The following is a 17331-nucleotide window of genomic DNA, read 5'->3' on the forward strand; positions in this document are numbered from 1 at the left end:
ATAGTACGAGACTTAATATCGATGTTTCAATTCGGTGTACATTGTAAGATTTGAACCGAGGACCAGGCATACGGGTAATTATTTCGAATTCGTGCCATACGAAGTTTCAAAAAGTTGACATTGGCTCAATTTGTTGTACTATTTTGTAGGTCATATGTTTGAATCCATCCAAAAGTTTTCTCACTACCATGGTGTTCATCATATACATATGAATTTGTATTTAAAAGGTAGCGTGGATACAGTGAAATGCGAAACCAACATTAGAATTGGAGATCGCTACGTGACACACACTCTAATTCAAATAACTAACTACATGACACACACTCTAATTCAAATAACTAATTATGTGACACACTCTAATCCACGTTAGCGTGGGTACCGTTTCGATTTTTTTCAAATAACTCCTCATTAATTAATTTATAGTACTCCCTATGTTCACTTTTATAAGACCTTGAAGACATTTCAGACAATGTGCAAAACAATTCATTTTAAGTTGTCTGAAACGACTTACAAAAGTGAACGGATGGAGTATCTCGTTTCGAATGACTAATTATTGCAAGGAAAACACGGGCATGGTAATACATACAGATTCGTTTGCAAATGAAAGAAGATTCGTTTGCATTCTCAAATGTAGGCGCACCAGGCAGACCAGGGTCGTGTCAGGGTGGACGTTGCTTCGGTGCCTTAAAGGCAACAGCCCTTGGGTGACTGACATGTGGGCCAACCACCTGTTGGGCCCACATGTCATGAACACAAAGGCAGGTGCCTTAAGGCACCGAAGCGTAATCCTGTCGGGGTGGTCGCGTGTGTCGGACGGCCGCGTAGCACCCAGCCACCCACCCCCTCCCCCCAAAAAAGGACGACGACAATATAAGTTCGCGCTTCCACGTTTCAGATTGAAATATCTGCGGCCCAATTCCAGCCCTGCAAAATCTCTCTTCTCCACCGTCCCCTTCCGCGCCCAGATTGCTCAAATCCCTAATTCGCTGCCATCCCTCGAATTGCCCCTCGTCTCGTCTCTTTCCCCACCGTTCCCCACCTCTGGCCGGACGACAATGACGAAGACGATGGTCGCGCTTCACCACCGCACCGGAGCTACCTCATCTACGCCCTCGTCCGCCGCACCGGGTGGTCCACCGACAATTCGCCGCCGCAACCGACGTGCCTCACAGACACCGAGTTCCACCGCATCAGGTGCGCTTCACCGACGCCGTCTCCCAGCTCACCGGGGCTACTTCACCGAGCACATCGTCGCACCTCCGCCCCCCGAGGGCGTGGGGCTTCACCAACGGTCTCGTCCACCGCATCGTAGCGCTCCGCTGCCACTCAAGATCTGCATCCGTGCGACGGCCAGCCAACGCCAGCGCATCACCCTCAACGGCTCTGAAGTGACCCGCACTCTAGCTAGGCGAGCATGCCCAAACGCCGGCCCGAACTAGGTATCCACACATCACTCCCTTGTGCACTGTTCCGACGATGTTTGGATATCCTTTCACTGCTCTCTTAGCTTACACGCCTATGCAACTCTGACTTTAACTCTTATTTCTTCTGGAGATATCATCTGAAACAAGCAAATCCATTTTTTAGCGAAGCATGACGGGGCTACGGGATCTGGTACACATCCTGCACACCCGTATAACCTTGTAAGTATCTGTCCTCCGGTACAACATCAAGGTCGATTCCTCTTATTTGATCAACCATTCGCCGTGTCAAAAATGCAGAGGGGGATGCAAGGAGCACAAGGCCTGCACATCCAAGCAAGTGGTAACATGGACTTGTACATGGAACATCCCAAGCGCAAGCAGAGCTGCAGTGAGCCTGTACAACGAGCTAGCGTAAGTCCCTGCATTTCATTTAATTCGTACTGGCATTCGTGTATGATTTGTGTGCAGTGGCTGATCCACGAATTCAAGTTACCAGGGGCGAACATTTAACTTAAAAAATACGAAGGCACTTGCACTCCGGAAATCAACATAACTTGAGAAATGTGAAGCTACATGCACTTTGAAAACCAGCTAATGATCCAAAGTAGTTCAGATTATAAACACTAAATGATGCAAGCACCAAAAAACACAAAATGCAACATGGTGTACAAGGACTACAAACATGGTCTGTACCTGCTTGAATTATTCGTTCTCTGGCTGAAAATATCGAAGTGTAATTGCACGTATAACCAGTGCGCAAACTGCATATCAATATATCTATCCTGCACAAGTATGCCAATAGTTTCAAACAACAGATTAGAAAAGTATTTATGCTATGTTGTCATGATACGGGGACTTTCTGGTAGATGGCCTCGACGTTTCCTCAAGCTATGAAAATGCACTATAATTTGCTTGTCATCAATGCCTGCAAATCTCTGTCTCTCTCAACATAGTAGATCATCATTAGACACTAAATCCTTCAATGAGCTTGCAAAATGCTTGCATTAGATCCCTCATTAGACACTATATGTTCATCACCAGGAGCATGTAAAATGTTTGCATCAAATCCTTCATTAGCAGTCTGTTCATTAGACACTTCAGGCTCAAGAACAACATGAGCTTGTATGTTTGCACCGGAAACTTGATTAGATACATCAGATTCAGTCAGTTCAGTATTGATTGGGGGAGTTATAAAATAAGTAGAAATTGGTTTCATTTTCTCATAGATTCCCTACATACAAGCAGTTTTACAACACCGTCAGGTTTAACTATTGGCCAGAAATTGAAGAGTTGAATTAGATATAATCAGGGATGTGATGTACCTGCTCGTTGCGCATGCTACTCTTGCAAGCTGCGACTGTCCGTTTGCGCAAGCTCGATGCCATGCCCGTGCTGCCGCCGCTGCCTCCCACGCAGGCTACACCCAGGGTTGGATCTTCATCTTCTTGTCCTTCCGTTCGCTTGAAGCCCGGCGACCGCCCTCCAACGAGGGCGCGAGGAAGTGCTGTGTCGGTCTGTCCAGCGGCGGCTAGGTTAGGAGCGAACCAGACTGGAGGCTGGAGCGAATGAATTGGGATTTTTCCTGCTGTCGATCGATATGGGAGGCGCTCGTTTGGGCCGCGAGCCTGCTATAGGGCCTGCCTTGCACTTATGTTATTGGCCCATCCAAATTGAAACATTTTTCTTCATTTTTTACATTGCCTGCTCGTGCGTTGGGACGAACAAAACTAGCGTGGGCCAACCTGGACGACTCAAACTAGGTGCACACTTTCCAGCCACCTGAGGCGGCCGCCCATACCAGCCCCTATGGTGGCGTCGCCCCTTTTTGCGTGTATGATTGGATAGTGAAAAATATTCCAGTGGCGCTTTTGATTTACCCACAGAATGGTTGAATTGCTTGTTTCTATGAACTGAGTTCGCCAATAATGTGAAGGATGCCAGTCTTTTCATCCTATTGTAGATTGCTTAGATCTCGATATGCCAAAAGTAATCGCATGAAATATACAGTAAAAGCCAGTGTGATGTGTTTGGCTACAACTAGTCTGACTACACGTCCTCATATAACATATCAAGGACGCACCATCTTACCAGATTAACCATTCGACTTACCCATGCAGTGTGGGAAGAAAGAAGTATTGGGACTGCGTATCCAAGCAATTGATGCCATGGACTCCTTTGTACAACCTTGTAAGCGAAAAAGAAGTTGCAGTGTGCCTGTACAAAGAACTAGCGTAAGTTCAGTTACCTGCTTCTCGGAATTTTAGTTAGCCACTTATTGCAAAATTGTTCAATTACGTTGCTTGGCTTAATTTAGTTTGCTACTGATTACATAATGGCACAGCCTGTTAATCATATTGTAGACTGCGCCTATCTATGTGTTTGATACTTACTGTTAAGAATTACCTGTTTGCCTTAACTTAAATATCTACTTGTTTGTTTAACTGCTTTGCTGCTGCAACAGCGGGTTACAATGATGTTAATAACTACTCCCTCCGTCCCATAATATAGGACGTTTTTTGACACTAGCATAGTGTTAAAAAACGTCTTACATTATGGGACGGAGGGAGTACTTTTCAGCATCCAATTGAAACTCTTTAATTCCTTGTTTGTTTAACTGGTTTGCTGTTATAACTCCCAGTTGAGATGTTTTGCTAACTTCAACTTTTCTGAATCCAATCGGAACTTTAATGGCAAAACAGGTTAGCCCAAGATCAAAGAGCGAGGTCCCCATGGACGTTGCATCATCCCACAGCAGTGGCACCGGCCCAATCGTGCATTATGAATTGCCAACTGCTGATGCTCTAGAGGCTAAACTAGTGGTAGAGAGAGATTCTGCTTCTGCACTTAGAGATGAAGTTGACATGTTGAGGAAGCAAACAGCACAATCACAAGCAGTACTCAAGACAACCATTAAATATTTGGTGGATTTCAAAACGAAGCAAGCTGAGACTGACCAGATTGTTAAGGTCCTGAAGGAAAAAAGGAAATTAAATTCCTACTTGGTAAATCATAGGTGAAATGTTCTTTCCATAGTTGAATAACCTTTGTGTTGTCTGTTCATGTAATCAATCAAACCATTTGTTTTAGAGATCATGTAATAATTTTTTTTGTTTTTGGTTTGTAATTTTATTTGAGCACAAGTCTGTATTAATTGATAAGACTCGGAGACATTTCATTTGGATTGCTGTGCCAGACCTACAAATATGCCAATCGGGCTGAATGTGCATTCAGCAATAGTAGTAGTATAGATGGACCATAAGTGGCACGCATCGGAAAGGGCCAAGATGCTGGCTAAAAAAAGGATGCTGTTGTAGCCAAAAAAAGTACAGCGGCCTGGCTTATGTATGTTAGTTGATATTATTGATCCATATACTCTATAAGTGTTTATATGTCTGTTAGTTCTGTACATTCTTGGTTGATTGACTCGGTATTTGAATCTTGATACATCGCTTGTGTACATATCTAAATGGGAGTACACATTATGCTGCGTGTGACATTTGAGTTGGACATGAAGTGTTCCAAATATTCGAATTCACCTTAAACTGGATTCTAGTTTCTGAATTTGAGTATCGGCATTTGTAAACCATATTCATATATGACAGTGGAATACATCTTTGTCGTCCTTTTGAAGATATATAAAAACACATAGAATGATTTATAAAGATTCATATAGGAATACAAAATGGATTCGAATTTAGTTGCCAGGGTAAACGTGGATGCTTATTGTCCCAAAATTCGAAAGAAGCAGCAAAATGTCCACTCCCACGTCGGCTGCCCGAAGCCAAGTGTTTGGGAGATGGAAATTACTGTCTACCCATTACACGGACAATCCATCGGCCCGATTTCCACTGCTCTAAATAGGGGTAGGTTAGTAACTTCAATTAGACGTGACACGACCGCCTCTGAGCCCATTCCGACACGGTGGGCGTCAAACATGGGCGGCAAAACACATTTGATTCAAGCTCGTCCGAAAGACCTCTGTTTCTCCCTCCATTCCCCATTCATACACGGTGGGCGGCAAAACAAACTCGACTCGGCCGAAATCGATGTAGGCAAATATTTTCAATAGGGGCAGGTTTGTAACTTCACTCAGACGTGACACAACCGCCCTACCTGTCAGCCCCGTTCATACACCGTGGGCGCCAACCATGGGCGCCAACCACCCTCTCCTCGCCCGAAATCGCTCTGGGCAAATATTGGCGAGATGCGAGATTACCGTCCTATCCCCAACCGACGAGACGTCCAAATTTTAAACGGGGGCTAAGTTCGTAACTTTCCCATATTTCAGACAGGCGCGTCCCAAAAACATGGTTCCCCGTACCTCTCCCTCCATTTTCCCATTCATACACCGTCCGCGCTAGAACACCCCATCCCCACACCAGCCTCCGTCCGCCACCCCATCCATCGCCGCCGTCCTCCACCACATCCATCGCCACCGTCCTCCACCATGCCGGAGCGCCTACCAAGACCGCGTCGTCCACTGCTAGAGATGGACGTTTCTCATCCACGGCGACGGACCAATAGCCTTGCATCGCGTCCTCTCGCTTCATCGGCGCCGTCGTCCTCTTTGCCGGGGCCGCTCACACGACCTTCTCTTCCACCGCAACGGGACTTATCCCCCGATGCACCCGTCTACCGTCGCAGATCTGCTTCAACGCCACCGACAGCCATCGCACCCCCGATGCCTACACGGCGCCGCAAGAGAGGTGGTACTTCATATCTCCTCAACTTTTTGATCTCAACCAGAAAATAGATCTTAACTTGGTTACTCTACTTTCTTTTCAGCTCTTAGAATTTAGTTCTTAGTTCGAAGCAAACAATGGATGCTAAATATCATTTCTCCGGTTTGCAGCTTCAAATCTGCCATGGCACAGCCATAATACGGTTTAATTGATCATGCTTAGGGTTTAATTGATCATGTTGGTTCCGTGGTGGTTTCTTTAATAGAAATCGGAGGGAAACCCTCTTTTGCTAAAAAAATATGCTTAGAGTTTCCCCCTTTTATGATCACTATACGATCAGAATACGTGCTTCGTGTCATAATAACACTGCTCCACGCATCAAGCTAAACAAGCTTAGATGTTCAAATACGAATCTGATATTATTAAAACAGAGTTGTTTAATTGGTCAGCTAAATGTTCCTAAATTAGTTTCGAAAATGCATGTTCGCCGCTCGGGTGTGTATCTCTACAGGGTGCCCACGGTGGGCCGGCCCACCCTGGGATTTTGGGTCGTCCCAGGCCCCGATTCCCCTCTGTTCTGCTGCGCGCTTCCGATCTCTACTCGCCCCCAGCCGCCTGCCTCGCCGGCGACTTGCCGTCCCCGGACGGCATGACTCTAGGAGGAGACGCCGGACTAACAGGAGGCCAGGAGCCGCTCGCCCAACAGCGTCACCGCTGCCCGGGCGCGCCGCCGTGCCTACCTTCCCAGTCCGTTCAGGGCTCAGGCGTGCAGCACCCACCAAGCCAACCCGATTTATCCTGAGATACGTCCTCAACACTCAGCAGCCACTCCTCATCACCCATTTTCTAATTGATTCATTACTCATTAGGCAGGACTGTCATTAGGGTTTGTTGTGTGCTCAGTGCTACCTACACTTAATGGTTCAGATGTATTTCGGTAATCTTTAGTACCTCTAAAGTTCACAGGGTTTTCAAAATTCCGGCCCTCGGAACAGAAACTAGTCATTTTGGATTGTTGGTCGTAGTGACATTGACCCAGATTACTACTGCAAGCCAGGTTTGTTGACAATTTTACTTGTCTTTCTTACTCATTCGATATAATATCCAATTATTCACGTCGATTAGTTGCAAACAATAAGTGCTAGACAAACTTCTTCATTCAGATTTTGGACGGTCTCTTACTGCAGTTACAATTCTGCATACTTGTCCTAATAAGCTCACAAGTAAATGATTGATTCACTACATCTATGCTTGCCTTGTCATATTTGTTGTCAATATTCTTTTAGGGTGGACCACCCTGTTTCTAAATACTGGAACCGTAGACATGAGTGAATAGTATTTCTCTATGTGATCTCTTCCATCATGTGTGGGTAACGAACACTGCATTGTATAGAAAGAAAGTGTCATTTCCAGCTTTTACATAGGTTTCGATCTTTTACATGGAATACAATCTGCCTACTTGCTTTGTGTCGCACTACCAACACTCCACCCTTGAAGCTAAACATTACGCCACTCATAATTGCTTAGTTTATTTGTTCAAATACGAATTTCATATGATTCTAATGTTCCTACTTCAGTTTTGAAATGTGTGCCTGCCTGTTATAGAGACATAAGGGGTTTGTATTTCTGTGTGTGGTCTGGTCAGCACGGTTGGGGAGGTGAACTTTGCATATGCAGGGGTTTATAGGGAGACACTCTCCGAGTTGAATCCGCAATGCATTCCATAGATAATCTGACTACTTTTTATGTTTTCATGAATCTCAGATTCTGAACAGCATCATAATGATTATGAGCTTGCGCGCATGAAAAGAATAAAGCAGAACAATGCCATGGCTGTCAAACTTGGCATTAAGGGACTGAAATCAAGTCTGGATGCAATGCAATGCAAACGCTCTCCACCTACAGATTCATGCTCAGAATATGATCCTAACAGTGATTCTGAGCTAGAGGGAGACCTAAGTCAATGTAGCTCCCTAGTGGAGGAGTCAGAGGAAGATGCCCTATCTTATTCACCCATCAAGGTACTTGCTCTAACTTTCCAAGGTTACATTGCTCGCACATATCTTGCAACTGATGCTTTGCATTGCTTCTACTTTGTTGAACTGCCATTAGCTTAGTTTACACATCGTGTATGTGAATACGCCCTGCCTATCCATTTTCAGTACATATTCCATCTGTCATCATACCATATTTATCCATTCAAATGTTGTTCTTGTGTATCAGACGTTCAAAAGGAAGAGGGCGATTGCTGATCGTGGAGGAGCACAAGCAAAGTATTTGGAAAAGGTAGTGGCACCTGATAAATCAAATAGCCCATTAGGTGTAGTTGCAATATCACCTGACCCACAAAATACCCCAACTCTAGCAGACTCTAGCCCTACTACACTGGTCATTTCTGATGCCCCAACTCAGCAGACCCCAACTGCAGCAAACAGTATGATTATGCCAGTTGACATAGCACCAGCTGTACGACGCAAAACCCCCATTCCAGCAAAGAGTACACCAAATCCAGTTGCCAAATCCCTTTTCGAACCAGAGAGAGCCCCAATTGCAGCAAATAGGACCCCTGTTCCATTTCTTCCCAGTTTAGAAGATGAAGCTTATGTTGTTGTCAGGAACTTTGTGCGCATCTTTCCTTCATGGAAAGATTATACCGCAGACACAGAACAATTTCCAGTCTTCCTCCGCAACTTACGCGTAAGTAATGTACTAATGTTATTCATGGTCATTACTGCATATGTTTCTGCTGACAGAAGACACAAGATTTCATTCTTTTAAATAGGCGAGGAGCAAACTGGAATGTGATGACGAGCAAGAGTTGGTTGTGCTTTTCAAGCACTCGTTGATGAAGTATCGTTCCTACCAGAGGCAAGCACACTTCAATGGCAAGCCTCTGAACGAAATTTCTGTAAAGTCTCCGGTGCTACATTATCCGACGGTGACTGGAATAATCTTGTTACACATTGGTCTCGGCTGCAGCGTAAGGTACTGTCTATGATATCACATCACAATTTGAACTACATTTCTGCATTTGCCTTAATGTCTCACTTGTATGAAAACTGTTAGCAGAAGAACATTCATTCTCAAGGGACCACAAAATGTCGCAACTATACTGCACACTGCATTGCTCTCGTGAGTACCTCTTGCCTTGTATGACCATACTTACTTTCATAGCTGTTTGATTATGTAGCATCACTGCACATGTTAGCCTCGTAATCGCCCATTTGGTGGACATTATAAGATCCGTATGGACTCTTACACAAATTTAGAATCAACCCAATGCTTTTGAAGAGGTTTAGCTCTGCAGTCCTCTTGTAAGGACTGAACGTGGTCTATCACTATACTTACATTAACAGCTACTCCCTCCGTCCCATAATATAAGAACGTTTTGTACAGTACACCAGTGTTCAAAACACTCTTGTGTTATGGGAAGAGGGATTGGTTCATTTTGTAGCATTCTGCATCTTATCTCCCTCGCCCACCATTTACTAAAAAGATCAGATCTATATTTAATCTTACCAACAAGTAGAATACACAGACAATGTCAGTGCAGAAGTGTAGCCCATTGCTCTTGTCAGTACATTTTGTCCTGTAACGCTTGTACTTCCAGGGATTGGTAGTTGATTATGTAGCATCAATCTGCATCTTATCTTCATTATCCTCTATCCCTTCCAGTATTATCATATCTATAATTACTCTCTACAAAATGTAGAGTACAGGCAATGCTTATGAAGAAGATTCTGTGCTGAAATTCTTGAGTTATCCTTCCCTTGACATGGAGAAGGGCATTATAAAGCCGGTGTTAACTGTTAATGTAAGTCAGTCCTTCTAAAGCCTTTATCCTCAACTGTTGTTTAATTTGCTCATACTCCCTATCGTTTACTGCTGTTTAGTTTGCTGTTTCTACCAAAATGCATGTTCGTAAGAACCGTAAGTTCTAAGTTTTACTTGTAAAACCAAATTTCTTATTCATACCATGCACATTACTTAATACTCCCTATATGTATGCTTGGTTTTGTGGATCTATAATCCAGTGTGTGGTGAAGCAGCCCACGTTTGCACCTTGTCATCTCCTGTTTTATCTTACTGATGTGGCTGATGATATGAACAACATGCCATGCACATTATCCAAAATAGATACAATGATTTTCTTTGCCCTTCATCTATGCTTGTTATGTTGACATGGTAATCCAGTAGTGTGGTGAAGCTCCCCGCATTATGAACAATGCCAAATTATGCTATTGATATTTTGAACTTACTCTTTATTTTCTAATTTGAAATTGGATAGAATTGAAAGAACAGTTATCATCTTTGTTTATACACGTGCAAAACCTGTCATCTCTCTGCTTTGTTTCAGGGTGATATGCCTGATGGCATGCACAAGTCTGCTGAAGGTTGTGAGACAAACCCAACATATATTGCAGCAAAGAAGGCAAAACATCTTGAAGATAGCGAGACAACCCCAAAGTCTTGTCTTGATGCAGTGTTCAAGTTACTTGAGACTAACAGTCAGACAAGCTCACAGAATTCGTTGTCTGAATCAGTTCGACTTCTTCAGTCCCAAGTTCTAGCAGAAAGGCATTCTGCAACTCAACTTCGACTTGAAGTCCTATCTCTAAGAAAGATTGCGGAGAACACCAATGAGAACCTCATCGCTAAACAGCTACACCTGGAAGCTATGACCGACATGCTAGGCCGGTCTCACAGCCTTGCTCAGCAGCTTGCGCAGCAGTTCCCCCGCAAGGCTAACCTTTCTTGAACTGTCTTGGAAGTGGTCTCGGTTCAGTATTATTTTGTTACGCTGCAATGGTGCCCAGTTTTTGTAATCTGCTTCTTCGTTGCGCTTTATGATCACTGGTGGCGAACTTCGATGCCCAGTGGATGTAATATACCTTAAATCCTTTATTGTATAGTGTAGGTTTATTCTTAGTTACTATGCCGTAATTTCTTTATTGTGTAGAGTAGGTTTGTTCTTAATTCCTACTAGTTACTGCCATCATTCGCTATCTGAAAAAATCAGATGTAGTCGACCAGGCCGAAACATTCGATAACGGGCCAGGTTTTTAGTGGGCCACAATTGGGCCGGCATGCGTCTTTCTTGGGCCCGAATGATTGGGGCCTTCACACATTGCGCCAGGCCCAAACTTACACCGGCCTATATTTTAGTTGGGCCTTTTGTCGACCCAGCGCTTAGTTCGGCCCAGGTAGCGTTGGGCCATTAACAGGCTGAATATTGTACTGGCCTGTCACGGCCGAGATGAAACCACGGGCCTTTAGCAGGCCAAAATGCATGTTGGGCCTTAATTTTCACTAGTCGTCGACGGGCCTTCAGCAGGCCGAAATGTAGACCGGGCCATTATGGGCCCAGTTAGCTCACGGGTCGTTACCAGGCCGAAACATATCTCGGGCCTTAGTTGGCCCACTGATATCATGGGCCTTTAAGAGGCCGAAAGCTTAGTACAGGCATCAACGGGCTGAGTTACGTGACAGGCCTTTAATAGGCCCAAAGTCACGTTGGGCTTAACTGTTGCCACCTTTAGCACGGGCCATTAGTGGGCCCGATGTCCCGTCGGACCATATATAGCCCATGGGCAGCACGAGCCATTCCCAGGACGAAAGTCACACCGGGCTGAAATGGGCCCATGTCTACATCAGGCCTCTAACAGGCCGAAAGTCACTGGGCTGTAGTTGGGCCCGAATATTCGGCGAACAATTAACGGGCCAGATCTGGCTTCGGGCCGCAAATGGGCCCAAATATTGGGCGAACAATTAACGGGCCAAATCTGGCTTCGGGCCGTAAATGGGCCCAAATATTTTGGGCGAACAATTAACGGGCCAGATCTGGTTTCGGGCTGTAAATGGGCCTTTATTAAGCAGGCCACTATTGGGCTGGCCCACTAGTACCTGATTAAGTTCTATGGGCCTTTGACTGGGCCGACCTTTTTAACCTATATGGGTCTCTGTTGGGCCCAGCCACGTGTCAACGTACCATAGGCATGTCTCCTCCGATGGACGGGCGACATCTGGCCCACTGACGAGCTGACAGGTGTTCCCTTTGGCCAATCAGAATTTTACACGTGGAAATTTCCCATTGGTCGGGGCTGTTAACGGGTTATCGGATCCAAAACACGACCCGATAGCTTAACAGTGTTCCGTTACAGTGGATGCCACGTGTCGATCACCCTTGACGAAAGCACTTCTGTGACGCGTGATTTATCGTCATGGAAATGGACACTTCCGTGATGATAATTTTGGTAATGTCATGGAACACTTCTACGACAGCACAAGTATGACTATCTTGATTTTGTCATAAATTTGTCATGGATGTACAGGCATGACAAAAAACGCGACCTACTATGACAAACACGTATCATCACGGAAGTGTATTTTTTTGTAGTGCTTGTTATGGACGTGATGCCTATATACATGATCATGCCTAGATAATCTCATAACTATGTGCTTTTCTATCAATTGCTCGACAGTAATTTATTCACCCACCGTAATACTTATGCTATCTTGAGAGAAGCCTCTAGTGAAACCAATGGCCCCCGGGTCTATCTCTTATCATATTTGCTTTCCATCTACTTTTATTTGCATCTTTACTTTTTGCATCTATATCAAAAATACCAAAAATATATTTATCTTATCATATTATCTTTATTAGATCTCACTTTCGCAAGTGGCCGTGAAGGGATTGACAACCCCTTTATTGCGTTGGTTGCGAGTTCTTAGTTTGTTTATGTAGGTGCATGGGACTTTTGAGGAGCCTCCTACTGGATTGATACCTTGGTTCTCAAAACTGAGGGAAATACTTACGCTACACTTTGCTGCATCACCCTCTCCTCTTCGAGGAAAACCAACGCAAGCTCAAGACGTAGCAAGAAGGATTTCTGGCGCCGTTGCCGGAGAGGTCTTTGCTCAAGTCAAGACATACCAAGTACCCATCACAAACTCATCTCCCTCACATTTACATTATTTGCCATTTGCCTCTCGTTTTCCTCTCCCCCACTTCACCCTTGCCATTTTATTCCCCCTCTCTTTCCCAATCTCCTCCTCTCTTTTCGCTTGCTGTTTTTCTGTTTGATCGGGTGTTAGTCCATTTACCTTGTCGTTATGGCTAGTCCTCCTATCTTTATTCTTACTCCCGAATAAGAAATTCACAATTTTAAGCAAAGGGAAAGGGAAAGTTTAAAAGATGCCTGGCATAGAATTTGCAATGCCCAATATTAAGCTACTAGGAAGCTTGCTACTTCCATTCTTCTCTACAATTTTTATGTAGGCATTACTCCTTGGAATAGATGTGTTCTTGATATTTCTACCGGAGGTGATTTTATGAGTAGCCATACTTTTGATGCTTATAATGCTATGTTAGATTTGTTTGGCCCACCACCTCTTTTGGTTAATGGAACGGTTTTAACTCTAGAACATGTGATGCAACGACTTGATATTATTGAAAATAAAATTGCCACTGTTGAGTTGATTGAAAATTTGGATAAAAAGATTCATAATCACATTACCCAATTTGGATCTAGGGTTGGAGTTATTTTGAAAAATCTTAAGGAAAAAGAGCCTATAGTCAATGAAAAAATAGATCTTGACTCTTCTAGAATCAGTAAACTTGAGGATATCATTACAAACTTGGGTTCCGCGTTTTCCCCCATGAAAAACACTCCAAAAATACCCTACTAAAATTGCCAAGTTTATTTATGTTCCTAAAAATAAGGGAGAATCTTCTAGTAAGGGAGATGCGGATCTCAAATCCATAAGTGTTCTTCCCAATTGCCTCTCTATCGTTAAGGAACCTTTTGCTACCAATGAATTTCCTGAATTTTTGCCTAAAGGTTTATCCATTGCTAAAAGGGAAGAAATCCCTATAGACCACAAGTGCTCTATTGATGAATCTAGTGCCAAAGATGGCACTCGTTAGATCTATCTTTGTTTTTATGCCTAGCTAGGGGCGTTAAACGATAGCGCTAGTTGGGGGGCAACCCAATTTTATTTATGTTTTTTGTTTTTGCTCCTGTTTAGTAATAAATCTTGCATCTACCTTCTGGTTAGATGTGTTTTTATCTTTTAATTAGTGTTTGTGCCAAGTAGAACCTATAGGATAACCTACGATAATAGTTGATTTGATTCTGCTGAAAAACAGAAACATTGCACGCATGAATATAATTTTGTTAAATCATAGGAACGTGATTTTGCGTTGATTATTTTTGATGATGTTCATTAAACAAATTTTCCAGGACTTCCTATTTTGATAGGATTTTTAGAGTTCCAGAAGTTTGCGTTAGTTACAGATTGCTACAGACTGTTCTGTTTTTGACAGATTCTGTTTTTCGTGTGTTGTTTGCTTATTTCAATGCATCTATGGCTAGTAAATTAGTTTATAAACCATAAAGAAGTTGGAATACAGTAGGTTTAACACCAATATAAATAAAGAATTAGTTCATGGCAGTACCTTATGTAGTGGTTTTGTTTTCTTTCACTAACGGAGCTTATAAGATTTCCTGTTGAGTTTTGTGTTGTGAAGTTTTCAAGTTTTGGGTAAAGCTTTTATGGACTATGGAATAAAGGGTGGCAAGAGCCTAAGCTTGGGGATGCTTATGTAGAACGAGCCTGTACAACGAGCCTGTACAACATCCCAAGCGCAAGCAAAGCTGCAGCGAGCCTGTACAACGAGCTAGCCTAAGTCCCTGCATTTCATTTAATTCGTACTGGCATTCGTGTATGATTTGTGTGTAGTGGCTGATCCACGAATTCAAGTTACCAGGGGCGAACATTTAACTTAAAAAATACGAAGGCACTTGCACTCCAGAAATCAACATAACTTGAGAAATGTGAAGCTACATGCACTTTGAAAACCAGCTAATGATCCAAAGTAGTTCAGATTATAAACACTAAATGATGCAAGCACAAAAAAACACAAAATTCAACATGGTGTACAAGGACTACAAACATGGTCTGTACCTGCCTGAATTATTCGTTCTCTGGCTAAAAATATCGAAGTGTAATTGCACGTATAACCAGTGCACAAACTGCATATCAATATATCTATCCTGCACAAGTATGCTAATAGTTTCAAACAACAGATTAGAAAAGTATTTATGCTATGTTGTCATGATACGGGGACTTTCTGGTAGATGGCCTCGACGTTTCCTCAAGCTATGAAAATGCACTATAATTTGCTTGTCATCAATGCCTGCAAATCTCTGTCTCTCTCAACATAGTAGATCATCATTAGACACTAAATTCTTTAATGAGCTTGCAAAATGCTTGCATTAGATCCCTCATTAGACACTATATGTTCATCACCAGGAGCATGTAAATTTTTTGCATCAAATCCTTCATTAGCAGTCTGTTCATTAGACACTTCAGGCTCAAGAACAACATGAGCTTGTATGTTTGCACCGGAAACTTGATTAGATACATCAGATTCAGTCAGTTCAGTATTGATTGGGGGAGTTATAAAATAAGTAGAAATTGGTTTCATTTTCTCATAGATTCCCTACATACAAGCGGTTTTACAACACCATCAGGTTTAACTATTGGCCAGAAATTGAAGAGTTGAATTAGATATAATCAGGGATGTGATGTACCTGCTCATTGCGCATGCTACTCTTGCAAGCTGCGACTGTCCATTTGTGCAAGCTCGATGCCATACCCGTGCTGCCACCGCTGCCTCCCACGCAGGCTACACCCAGGGTTGGATCTTCATCTTCTTGTCCCTCCGTTCGCTTGAAGCCCGGTGACCGCCCTCCAACGAGGGCACGAGGAAGTGCTGTGTCAGTTTGTCCAGCGGCGGCTAGGTTAGGAGTGAACCAGACTGGAGGCTGGAGCGAATGAATTGGGATTTTTCCTACTGTCGATTGATATGGGAGGCGCTCGTTTGGGACGCGAGCCTGCTATAGGGCCTGCCTTGCACTTATGTTATTGGCCCATCCAAATTGAAACATTTTTCTTCATTTTTTACATTGCCTGCTCGTGTGTTGGGACGAACAAAACTAGCGTGGGCCAACCTGGACGACTCAAACTAGGTGCACACTTTCCAGCCACCTGAGGCGGCCGCCCATACCAGCCCCTATGGTGGCGTCGCCCCTTTTTGCGTGTATGATTGGATAGTGAAAAATATTCTAGTGACGCTTTTGATTTACCCACAAAATGGTTGAATTGCTTGTTTCTATGAACTGAGTTCGCCAATAATGTGAAGGATGCCAGTCTTTTCACCTATTGTAGATTGCTTAGATCTCGATATGCCAAAAGTAATCGCATGAAATATATAGTAAAAGCCAGTGTGATGTGTTTGGCTACAACTAGTCTGACTACACGTCCTCATATAACATATCAAGGACGCACCATCTTACCAGATTAACCATTCGACTTACCCATGCAGTGTGGGAAGAAAGAAGTATTGGGACTACGTATCCAAGCAATTGATGCCATGGACACCTTTGTACAACCTTGTAAGCGAAAAAGAAGTTGCAGTGTGCCTGTACAAAGAACTAGCATAAGTTCAGTTACCTGCTTCTCAGAATTTTAGTTAGCCACTTATTGCAAAATTGTTCAATTACGTTGCTTGGCTTAATTTAGTTTGCTACTGATTACATAATGGCACAGCCTGTCAATCATATTGTAGATTGCTCCTATCTATGTGTTTGATACTTATTGTTAAGAATTACCTGTTTGCCTTAACTTAAATATCTACTTGTTTGTTTAACTGCTTTGCTGCTGCAATAGCGGGTTACAATGATGTTAATAACTACTCCCTCCGTCCCATAATATAGGACGTTTTTTGACACTAGCATAGTGTTAAAAAACGTATTACATTATGGGACGGAGGGAGTACTTTTCAGCATCCAATTGAAACTCTTTAATTCCTTGTTTGTTTAACTGGTTTGCTGTTATAACTCCCAGTTGAGATGTTTTGCTAACTTCAACTTTTTTGAATCCAATCGGAACTTTAATGGCAAAACAGGTTAGCCCAAGATTAAAGAGCAAGGTCCCCATGGACGTTGCATCGTCCCACAGCAGTGGCACCGGCCCAATCGTGCATTATGAATTGCCAACTGCTGATGCTCTAGAGGCTAAACTAGTTGTAGAAAGAGATTCTGCTTCTGCACTTAGAGATGAAGTTGACATGTTGAGGAAGCAAACAACACAATCACAAGCAGTACTCAAGACAACCATTAAATATTTGGTGGATTTCAAAACGAAGCAAGCTGAGACTG

The sequence above is a fragment of the Triticum aestivum genome, chromosome 7B, assembly GCF_018294505.1.
Source record: "Triticum aestivum cultivar Chinese Spring chromosome 7B, IWGSC CS RefSeq v2.1, whole genome shotgun sequence".
Lineage (NCBI taxonomy): Eukaryota > Viridiplantae > Streptophyta > Magnoliopsida > Poales > Poaceae > Triticum > Triticum aestivum.